An 11,005-nucleotide genomic window follows, 5' to 3' on the forward strand; every position below is an offset into this window, starting at 1 on the left:
CCTACTTCCGTAGTGATACTGCCTCGGAAACCCAAGGAGGGGTCGCTATGAGTCGAGGCCGACTCGACGGCACATAACAACAACAACAACAATAGCTAATGATTGTGAGCATTTCTTCGTATGCTTGTTGGCCACTTGAATATCCTCCTTGCTGAAGTGTCTATTCATGTCTTCTGCCCAGTTTTTTAATTGGATTGTTTGTCTTTTTGTTATTGAGGTGTTGGAGTTTTCTATAAATTCTAGAGATAAGTGCCTGGACCACTTTCCCCTCAGATATTTGCATCTCATTCCAAGACTTCCTTCTCAGTGAAGCCAAACCTGACTGTCCTCTCCCAATTCCTCGTACCCTGCTCTATTTCTTTCCATAGGGTGTTATCACTTTCTAACATAGTACAGGCATACGTGGGAGATATTGTGGGTTCTGTTCCAGACCACTACAATAAAGCAAATATCCCAATAAAGTAAATCACATGAATATTTTGGTTTCCCAATGCCTATATAAAGTTACGTTTACATTACACTGTAGTCTATTAAATGTGCAATGTTGTTGTTTTTGTTGTTATATGCTGTTGAGTTAGACCTGACTCATAGCGACCCCTCCTTGAGTTTCTGAAGTGATATCACTATGGAAGTAAATTGCCCAACCTTCCAAGGAGTGGCTGGTGTGTTTGAACTGCCAGCCTTCTGGTTAGCAGTCAAGTGCCTTAGGCACTACACTACCAGAGCTCTTAAGCATTATGAAAAAGTTTGAAATATTGTGAGAATTACCAAAATATGAAACAGATACATGTAGTGAACGCATGCTGTTGGAAAAATGACACTGATAGACTTGCTTGATGCAGGGTTGCCACAAACCTTCAATGTGTAAAAAAACGTAGTATCTGCGAAAAGCTAAATAGTGAAGTGCAATGAAATGAGGGATGTCTGTATGCAATTTACTTATGCTTGTTGTCTACCTCCCTCTGCTTTATGCAGAAGGCGGAGATTTTGTTTATTTTGTTTGCTGTTGCAGCCCCAGCACCTAGAACAGTGCTTGGCACAAAGTAGGTGCTCAATCAATATTAGGCCAATGAAAGAAGGACTGCTCAAAAGCCTTTGAGGCAGATGTTATTTTCACCAAGAGGAGCTAGGGCTCTAATTCAGGGTTAAATGGCTTGCCCAAGGTCACAAACCTGCTAATACCCAGATACAATGGTACTTCCCAGATTCAAGCCCTTATTTATTTGGGGCTGTTGAGTATGAGGCCATTGGGGTGGGCCCGGGACCTGTCTTGAAGGTTGCAATGGCTGGTTTCCAATGGCGTCCTTCTGGATGCCTCTTCTCCACCAAGCAAGGAGAGGTCCCCTCCATTCCTGCAGTTCCTCTCTTCCCCACCCTCACCCCCAGGCCTAGAAGGGGCCACAGGTGCAATCTAGCTCTGTCTGTCCCCAGAGGAGCCAGTCCCTGCTGGGGCTGGAGTCCACACCCAGGGGCCCCCCCTGGAGGCCCCCACCCTGGTCTCCCAGCGGCTGCTCTCCCCATAGATGTAAATCCTGGCCCCAAAGTGGCCACACAGAACATACATCTTAAACAAACACTTCTCCTTGCTGTTTATCTCCCTGGCCTTTAAACAAACTCTTTCAAAGGTTTCTGCTGATAGGAGAGATTTACTGAAAACCATTCCTTGCTTAAAAGCCTGGGTTTATGCTGCCAGGGTGGGGGCAGTGGGGCCTTCGGGCCTGAGGTTTCTGTGCCTCTGGACCACATGTTTATCCTCCAGGCCATGATAGAGGAGCAGCACAGACTAATCTTTATGGAAAAGAAAATAGTCAAAGCAGGAAGGGTGGGGGGCGAAGAGAGGTTTGGTTCTTGTCACACATTCCCAGAGGCCATGGCAGGTCCCAGTGCAGCAGCTTCCTCTGCACTGCAGCGGCCGTGAGGGTGGGGTGCAGCACCTGCCCGGAGGGGTGGAGCTCCCTTGAACTTTGGACTGAAGGCCCTTGGGCAGGTGAGCATCTTCTGAGGCGGGACCCCACCCTCAACAGAGGCCGGAGTGGGCTTCTTCCAAATGGATGTAGGGAGGGCAGCTCCAAGTTCCATGACCATGTCTGTTCCTACATTTGACCACCATTGATGAAACACCTACTGTGTGCCAGCGCCTGGAGGTTCAGAGAAGAGTAACCCTTAACATTTATTGGAACAATTCTGTGGGCCTTATAGTAATTAATAGCTTATATGAATGAACCCATTTAACACTAACAACAGGCATTGGTGGTTTGGTTGGTAGAATTCTCCTCTTCCAGATGGCAGACCATGGTTCGATTCCCAGCCAATGCACCTCACGCACAGCCACCATCCATCTGTCAGTGGAGGCTTGCATGTTGCTGTGATGCTGAACAGGTATCAGCAGAGCTTCCAGATTAGGAAGAAAGGCTAGCTATCTATTCCTGGAAATCAGCCAATGAAAATACCATGGATCACAATCTGCAACCAATCATAGGGATGGTGCAGGACTGGGCAGTGATTGGTTCTGCTGTGTATGGGGTCACCATGAACTGGGGGTGGGTGACTCAATGGCAACCAACAACAAATAATACTAACAAAAGCCCTAGGAGTAGGTTGCATAATTATCCAAGTTATACTTTACAGATGAGGACACCAGGACACAGAGTTTTTTTTTTTTTTTTTTTTTTTTTTTTATAGAAGCTCTGGTAGCATAGTGGTTAAAGCATTTGGCTGCCAACCAATCTCTCTCTGTGGGAGACAGATGAGGCAGTCTGCTTCTGTAAAGATTTATAGCCTTGGAAACCCTATGGGGCAGTTCTACTCTATCCTGTAGGGTTGTCATGAGTCAGAATTGAATGGATGGCAGTGGGTTTGGGTTTGGTACCCGAGAGGTTTTTGTTTAATTGGGATGCAGACTGGGCAGGGAAGTGATTCTGAAGTACTTCCTGAGTGGAGAACTACTGCTGTAGAGACTGACATTCCTCTGTCCTCCCTCCTCATCTTCCCAATAATATGATATTTCATCAATTCTAAGGTGCACACTTCTCTGAAATCTAGATATGCCTCCCAATTAATTGTTTGAAGTTTTTCTTTCTTAGTGGAATATAAAATAATGGTGCACATTATTGGCACTGTTGTTATTAGTTGCTGTGGAGTCAATTCTGCCTCAAGGCAAACCCATGTGTGCAGAGTAGAACAGCTCCATAGGGTTTTCAAAGCTGTGACCTTTCAGAAACAGATTTCCAGACCTATATTCCAAGGTGCCTCTAGGACAGTGTGCTTAACCATTTGTGCCACCCAAACTCACTGCCGTGAATCAATTCTGACTCACAGTGACCCTACAGGACAGAGCAGAACTGCCCCATAGGGTTTCCAAGGTTGTAAATCTCTATGGAAGCAGACTCCTCCTCTTTTTTCCAAGGAGCCGCTGGGGGGTTTGAACTGCTGACCTTCTGGTTAGTAGCCAATGCTTTAACAACTGCACCAGCAGAGCTCCTTCGTGCTACCCAAGGACTCTAAGATTTGATGAAATAAGGTACTAGGAAACTAACCTCTAGCACCTATTGAATTCTGGGCAGGGTGATTTGCATTCATTATCTCATTTACTCCATCTCCTCAAACTTCCAGAATAGGTCATGTGAGCATCTCTGAGGAGAAAATTGAAACTCTGAGAATTTAGGAACTTGCCCAAACCACCAGCTAGTGAGAGAGGGAGCCAAGATTTGAACTCACAATTAGATGATTGAAAATTTATTCCTGACCATGCAAGGTGCTTTATATTTTCAAACTACCTTCATACGTACTATATCCATCAAGGAATGTTGGACTGAACAGTTATTTTCATTTTATTGATAAAGACAATGAGATTCAGAAAGGGTCAATGAGCTGTTCTAAGTCACATAGTTCATTGGCCAAACTTCTCAACCTATGAATGTGAGAGACCTATGGAAGGTTTTTGTTTTACTTTTTAATTCTACCTGGGATTTTGTAGATGGAAGGTGCTCTGAAGAGGGGAGCAGGGCCACAGAAATGGTCCCATGTCCTGGGGTCCTGGAGGGTAAAGCCAAGGCACATTCAGAGGGCGGAGGCCCTAGGCAGGGCAGATGTTTTTTCCAAAAACTCCATTGACTTCCTTCTGCTCTTTGTGAAGTGAAGGAGGGCTGTGGTGGCAGGTGGGGACAGGAGCAGAAGGCCAGGCAGGAATTTCACTCCTTCAGGCCCCTAGGCCAGGCCAGAAGGCCCTGTCCTACCTCTATGTTTACACTCAAAGGGCCACACCCCTTGGAAAAGCCACACTGTCACAGCCCTTTTCCTGGACTCCTGCTTCCAGGCCAAATACCTTTCTCCTCACACCTTTCAGCACCTGGACCCTGAGTTGGGCTGGGCTTCCAGCAAGGAAGGAAGAGAGAGAATGTGAGCAGGAGGTGAGGAGTGGGGTGAGGTAAGGTAGAGAGGTAGGGCAGAGTCCAGGATAGGACAAAGTTATTGGGGGGCGATTGTCCCACACCCTTCACCTTTCCTTTTGTATATTCTTTCCTTAATTAGTGACTCCTTAAAATGCCGAAGAGCAAAGATGTCTCTGAAGACTGAGGTGCACCCAACCCAAGCCGGTAGTAGTTTCAGTTGCCTCATATGCATGTGAGAGCTGGACAATGAATAAGGAAGACCAAAGAAGAGTTGATGCTTTTGAGTTGTGGTGTTGGTGAAGAATACTCAAGTACCATGGACTGTCAGAAGAATAAACAAATCTGTTCTGGAAGAAGTACAGCCGGAATGCTCCTTGGAAGTGAGAATGACCAGACTGCGTCTCATCTACTTTGGTCATGTTGTCAGAAGGGACCGTTCCCTAGAGAAGGATATCATGCTTGGTTAAGTGGAGAGTCAATGAAAAAGGAGAAGGCCTTCGACGAGATAAGATTGACACAATGGGTGCAATGATGGACTCAGGTAGAGGAAGGATTGTGGGGCTGGTGCAGGATCCAGCAGTATTTCGTTCTGTTGTATGTGGGGTCACTATGAGTTGGAGTTGAGTCAACGGCACATAACAACAAAGTTACTTTCCCCCTGTTAAATCCTACTCTAAGATCCTTCATTCACACCAAGGTAAACATGGTTGATAACAGCTTCTAAAGTGATCCTTTTAAGGGAGAGTTACAATTAGGCAATGGCCTTTTGTTTGTCCATTCATTCTGGCATTTATTCAACAATTTCCTTTGGCATTCCTGGAGACCTTCCATTCCATCTCAAAGCCCTAGCTGGGGGCATCTTTAAGTTATTTGGTCAGTTGTCCAAACTTTGGGCTTTGCCAGTAACGACACCCCCACGCTCTGACAGCATACAGGTTTATTGGCAGCAACTCAAGCTTTCTTTTTCACAGCTTTAATGAGAGGAAAGGTAATTCATTTTCCAGGAAAAAAGTTTGGGGGACTTGGACATTTTAAATGAAAAGGTTGGTATTCTAATGGTGGATTTTCAGGCATCAACCCATGAGTTTATTCTAGTTTGGCCCTGAGGCTGGTATCCTCAGTGCCATTGGGCAGGAGCCCATCCAGAACACCAGGCCTTGAGGTGGAGTTTCCAAAGGGGGCCACCAGGGTTCTGGATTTTTTTTCCCCCTCTTTATTCCTTTCTATAGTGAAAGAAGCTGATGACAGAATGTGAGCTGTGAGAACTTGAGCTCAGCACAGATGGAGCCCTGGGAATCATATAGTCCACTGGTTTGTTAATGTTATTGTTATTGTTTTTGTGGGCCACCGAGTTAATTCCAACTCATAGTGACCCTGTAGCACAGAGTAGAATTGCCTCATAGGGTTTCCAAGGCTGTAATCTCTGCAAAAGCAGACTGCCTTATCTTTTTCCTGTGGAGTAGCTGGTGGGTTTTAGTCACTGACCTTTTGGTTAGTAGCTGTGGTAGTTAAAGTTATGTGTCAGCTTGGCTGGGCTTGGTCTTGAGTGGTTAGGCAACTGGATATAGTTATGTCCAATGGTGAGATTGGTAATCGACTCCATGATGGAATTTACTGGAGCACCTTAGGGATGTGATCTGCTTCCAGGATATAAGGAGATGTGTTGAGAAAGGTCTGCAGCTTTTGGCATGCTTGAATCCTGCATGTAGTCAAGTCATCATTCAGCAGCCTGACGATCTTGGCACTGTTAATGGACTTGAATCAGTGGCCTGTTGTGTGGTTTGGTAATATTGGGTTTGTCAGCCTCAGAAGCCAACAGCTGCCTGAGTTAAGAAAAGCCTCCAGCTTTAGTGGGCTGGGAGCAAGAGGCAGAGCTGAAGCCCAAGGTCAAGGGGCTTTCACTCAGCCCCTAGAGCCTCTAACTTTGAACTTGGACTTCTAGCCTGCAAAGAGAATAAACTCCTGTTTGTTAAAGTCACCCATTTGTGGTATTTCCTGTTAGAGCAGCACGAAGTAACCAAAACCACAGCCAAGCACTTAACCACTGCAGCATTAGAGTTTCTTAGTCCAGTGGTTTACAGAGGGTAAGCAGAGTTGTGGTTGAAGTTGTGGGGATCTAGACCTGGCCCACTCTGCCCACTGAAGTGATCCAAAGCTCTTCTGTGGAACTCCAAAGCTTGGAAGAACACACATAGAATCCACCAAAGTAGTCCAGAGATCTATTTTGCAGCAAGGACACTGAATCAGAGCATGATGGGAAGATGATGGTCCTTAGGGCCCACTCATGGTCTATTTTTGGTTCATGTTCATTTCCTGGACTTAAGTCAAGTCTCTCCACCTTGACCTGCAAAATCCTACCTACCTGTCAAATGCCATATCCTCCATGAAGCACTGGAAAATCCTCTCCTCCAGCTATACCCATCCCCTTCGGTGTTCCCAGAGCTCGTTGTGTGCTCTCCTAGGAACAATCCTGCTTGCATTTCTGCTTGTCTAGAGCATGTCTTTTTGCCCTCACCAGACTGTTGGGCTCTTGGAGGTCAGGGGCGTCTTTCTTATCTCAAGCATCCAGTCCATTAGTCTGTGTGCAATCACAGTGAGGTTGTTGACATGTTTTCTCAGGTAATAGTGAGACACTTTGCCCACTAAGGGCAGGGATCTGCCTTCTGGACAGCCCTCATTCTCATCAACTCAGTGTCCTGGAGGGGAGATTGAAAATGATCTGAGACTATTACTTGGAGACTTGAAGTAGAGAGGAAGACACAGAACCTTCAGAGCTTAGAGGATGGGTCTTTCTGTCCAGAATTTGTTCCTTCCTCAGCCCCAAGAAGATGTCAAGTGAAATGTGGGTTGGGGGAAGAGAAGCCGGGACCCCCACACCTCCCATCATCACTTATTTCCCTCTTCTCTGGCATTTTAAGAGCTCAGACTCAAACCCTTCAAAGCCTTTTGAAACAATTAGATTTCCAAGTGCCCAGTGCTCAGCCTAATTGCTTAAAAGCCACTTCAGGCTCCAACTGACCCAGAGTAAAGCCTGGGAGGTGGATTGGGGGAAGGGAGACCTGAGACACTCTGTCGCCCTGTTTCCCAGGACTTTCTTGGTGACCAAAGCTTGGGCAAGAAGTGATGCCAAAAAGGGACTTTGCATTGTCCCCAGTTTGCAGGCCGGCATCATCTCCCTGCCCCTTCCCTAGCCCTCACCTCCAGGGAACCCATCATATCTAACCCTTATTCTGTCAGGCACTTTCTTGTACATATCCCAGCATGCTCAGCAGATGTGTCCACAGCCAACTTACACAATCATGCTCAGAAAGTGATTAATGCAAGTGTTATGATGCAAGCCTTGAGGTGTCTGACTCAGAGATGATGCTTCTCTTCTGGGATTTTCTGTGACTGGAGTATGAATGGTTTTTGCAATCTCTAAGTCAATTCTGCCTCTCTATGTCTTCCTGATTTATCTTCCCCCAAATTCTGGTTTCTGCCTAAAATTCCTCTCTTTGGCTCGACCTTGCAATGGCTCCATATCAGAGAAAGTCAAATCTTCCCCTCAGCCTTCCAGGCCAATTTAGCCCCACCTCACCTTTCCAGCTCCATCTACCATATATCCCCCTACCTTTAGCCCACCTCTGGGCTGAGGTTGGATGGGCTTGGAGGGGATAGGACACTCAAGTCCTATAAGCTAACTTGAGAAGCTCAGGCTTTCTTTTATGGGCAGCCAGGAGCCACTGGAGGGTTTCAAGCCAGGCCATGGCATGATCCAATTTGTGCTGGAGAAATTTCACTCTGGCTGTGGAGAAGGGAAGGGAGGGGTAGGACTGAAGTCCAGGAGACCATATACAGTCTGTCATGGTGGCCTAGTGAGAGATGAGAGTGACTGGACCAGGGGCACTGTGATGGGGCTTGAATAACTGTTTAGAAAATGAAGTGTCCAGAATATTTAGATGTTGGCTGATTGGATAAAAGGGATTAGGAAGCAGAAGGAATAAAGAGTGACCATGTTCAGCTCCAGGGCCCTTAGACTGGATATGAGAGGATTCATATGTAGGGCCCTCATCCAACCATGGCTCTCCTCATGGGATGAGGAATCTATGGGACCTACCAGAGCCACTCCTTCTAGACCATTCTCCAAATACCCCTGTATTTGTTGCTGTTGACTTGACTCTTACTCATGGTGACTCCATGTGTTTCAGGGTACAACTGTACTCCATAGGGTTTCTTGGCTGTGATCTTTATGGAAGCAAATCTCTAGGTCTTTCTTCCATGGTGCCACTGGGTGGGTTCAAACTGCTTACCTTTAGGTTAGTGTTGTTATGTGCCGTCGAGTTGGACCCAACTCACAGTGACCCTTCCTCGGGTTTCCAAGGCTAGTAGATGAGTGCAAACCATTTGCTCCACCCAGGGACCAACCTTCCAGGTACCTAAGGCCCCAGAATTACTTGCCCAAAGGGCATGAAGCCTCCACCTAGGACCTGTGCAGGCTGCCTCCTCAAGCCAACCTCTAGAAGGTAAACCTTTTTATTCTGTGGGCTGAGTGTAGAGAATGTGGGTGTGCAGACTGGGGGGTCCACACATGTGTGCTTGATGTCCTTCATGGCTTAAGATGAAGTTGAAGGTGAAAGAGAAGGGAGACAGGCTGCAGGCAGGGGCGGGGGGCTTGTAGGGGCAGTTTCTCCCTGCCCTGCCATGTGCTGAGCTCCAAGAAGCACCAGAGTTCTAAATCTGAACCTAGCCCTCCAGATCTTTTGAAGGTATATATGTCAGCAAGGGAGAATAGAACATATTTTATTTAACAGTTTGCTAACTTGATTTATAACTTTTAAATATTTAGACATATGGAATGTGGGCCTCCATTTGTACTCCTGCCCAGTCCAGGAGGGATGAGTGGAAAAGTCCCTGAGAACCAGGGTTGTCTTATTTGCCTTATTCACCCTCCCTCCATCCCTGCCTGCCCCCCCCCCAGCCTTGGTAATTTCCATCCAACTGGAAGGAGAACCAGATCCTAGCCTGATAATGAAAAATGTGGACTAGATGTGACCCAAGAAGGGGAAAGATTGGTCAGGCAACTGTAGAGGCCTCTGAGGGGAGGACCCTGGTAAGGAGAAATTTCCAGGGACTTGGGTGTGGCCTGGGACAGGGGCTGGGGTGGAGGAGGCAGAGCCCTATGTCCAGGAGATGGAGAGTATGGCACCCAGCTCCAGACTGCCTGGGTTCAAATCTTACCTCTGTTCTTTCAGATTGTGTGGCCCTAGGGCAGGCTGTTTAGGCCTTCAGTGCTTCAGTTGCCTATGAAATAGGATAATGATAATAATCCCTAACTGTCTCTACTTCCTAGGGTATTGGGGGAAGAAGAAATAAGTGTCTGGTATGTCGTAAGTGCTAGAAAGCATTTGTTATCGCTATTACATGAAATGGTCCCTTCAAAGTGAACTTTTAAGTCAAGCTAAGGGACCGTATCAGTTGCCATTGAGTCAACTGCAACTCATGGCAACCTTGGCTCATGATGACTTCATGTATCTTAAGAGGAGAACCGTGATCCATAGGACTTTTTTTTTTTTTTTAATTGAATGAATTTTTTTCTTTTGTTGTTGTTGCTAGAAATCCACACAGCAGAACATACACTAGTTCAACCATTTCTACATGTATAATTCAGTGACAGTGATTACATTCTTCAAGTTGTACAACCATTCTCACCCTCCTTTTCTGAGTTGTAACTACCCTATTATCATAAACTCACTGCCTCCTAAGCTTCCTAACTGACCTTTCTAGTTGCTTTTGTCAATTTGATCCCGTATAGTTAGTTGTTTAAAACAGCATAATGCTGAAGGCAGATATCTTTACTAATAAAGCTAAATTATTGTTTGCTTTAAAGATTTCAGGGGATGTTTTTTGCTTTAGATTTAAAGATCATCTCAGGGCAATAGTTTCAAGGGTTCATCCAGCCTCCATAGCTCTGGAAACCTGGAGTCAATGAGAGTTTGAAATTCTGTTCTGCATTTCTTCCTCTCTTGATCAAAATTTGTCCACAGAATCTTTGACCAAAATGTTCAATAGTGGTAGCCAGGCACCACCCACTTCTGGTCTCATGGAAAAGGAGACAGTTGTTCATGGGGGCAATTAGCCACATATTCCATTTCTTCCTCTTGTTCCTGACTCTCCTTCTTCCTCTGTTGCTCCAGGCAAATAGAGATAAATTGTTGCATCCTGGATGGTTGCTTGCAAGCTTTTAAGACCCCAGACACTACCCAGCTAACTAGGAGGTAGAATAGAAGCACTAAACAGGTATTAGGCCAATTTACTGGGATGTCTCATGAAACCATTATCTTAAACCTCCAAACCAAGAAACCAAATCCCATGAGGTGTTTGGTTGTACATAAGCAGCACTAACAGCTGGTATTTTTTTGTTGTTATCATAAATATATCTATCATATAACATTTCCTGATTCAACTTTTTACAGGTGTACAACTTATTGACATCAATTATATTAATTGGCTGTGAACACTTATTCTTAATCAATGCATAACTAGGAGCTCAGTGCTCCATAAGAAATAACCCTCTCTTCCCCCTGTCCTTCTGCCCCTGGTAATCACTAGTAAATTTTGATCTCTATGCATTTGTC

The sequence above is a fragment of the Orycteropus afer genome, unplaced genomic scaffold (genome assembly GCF_000298275.1).
Source record: "Orycteropus afer afer isolate SDZICR_OR568_19922 unplaced genomic scaffold, OryAfe1.0 scaffold00034, whole genome shotgun sequence".
NCBI classification, from domain to species: Eukaryota; Metazoa; Chordata; class Mammalia; order Tubulidentata; family Orycteropodidae; genus Orycteropus; species Orycteropus afer.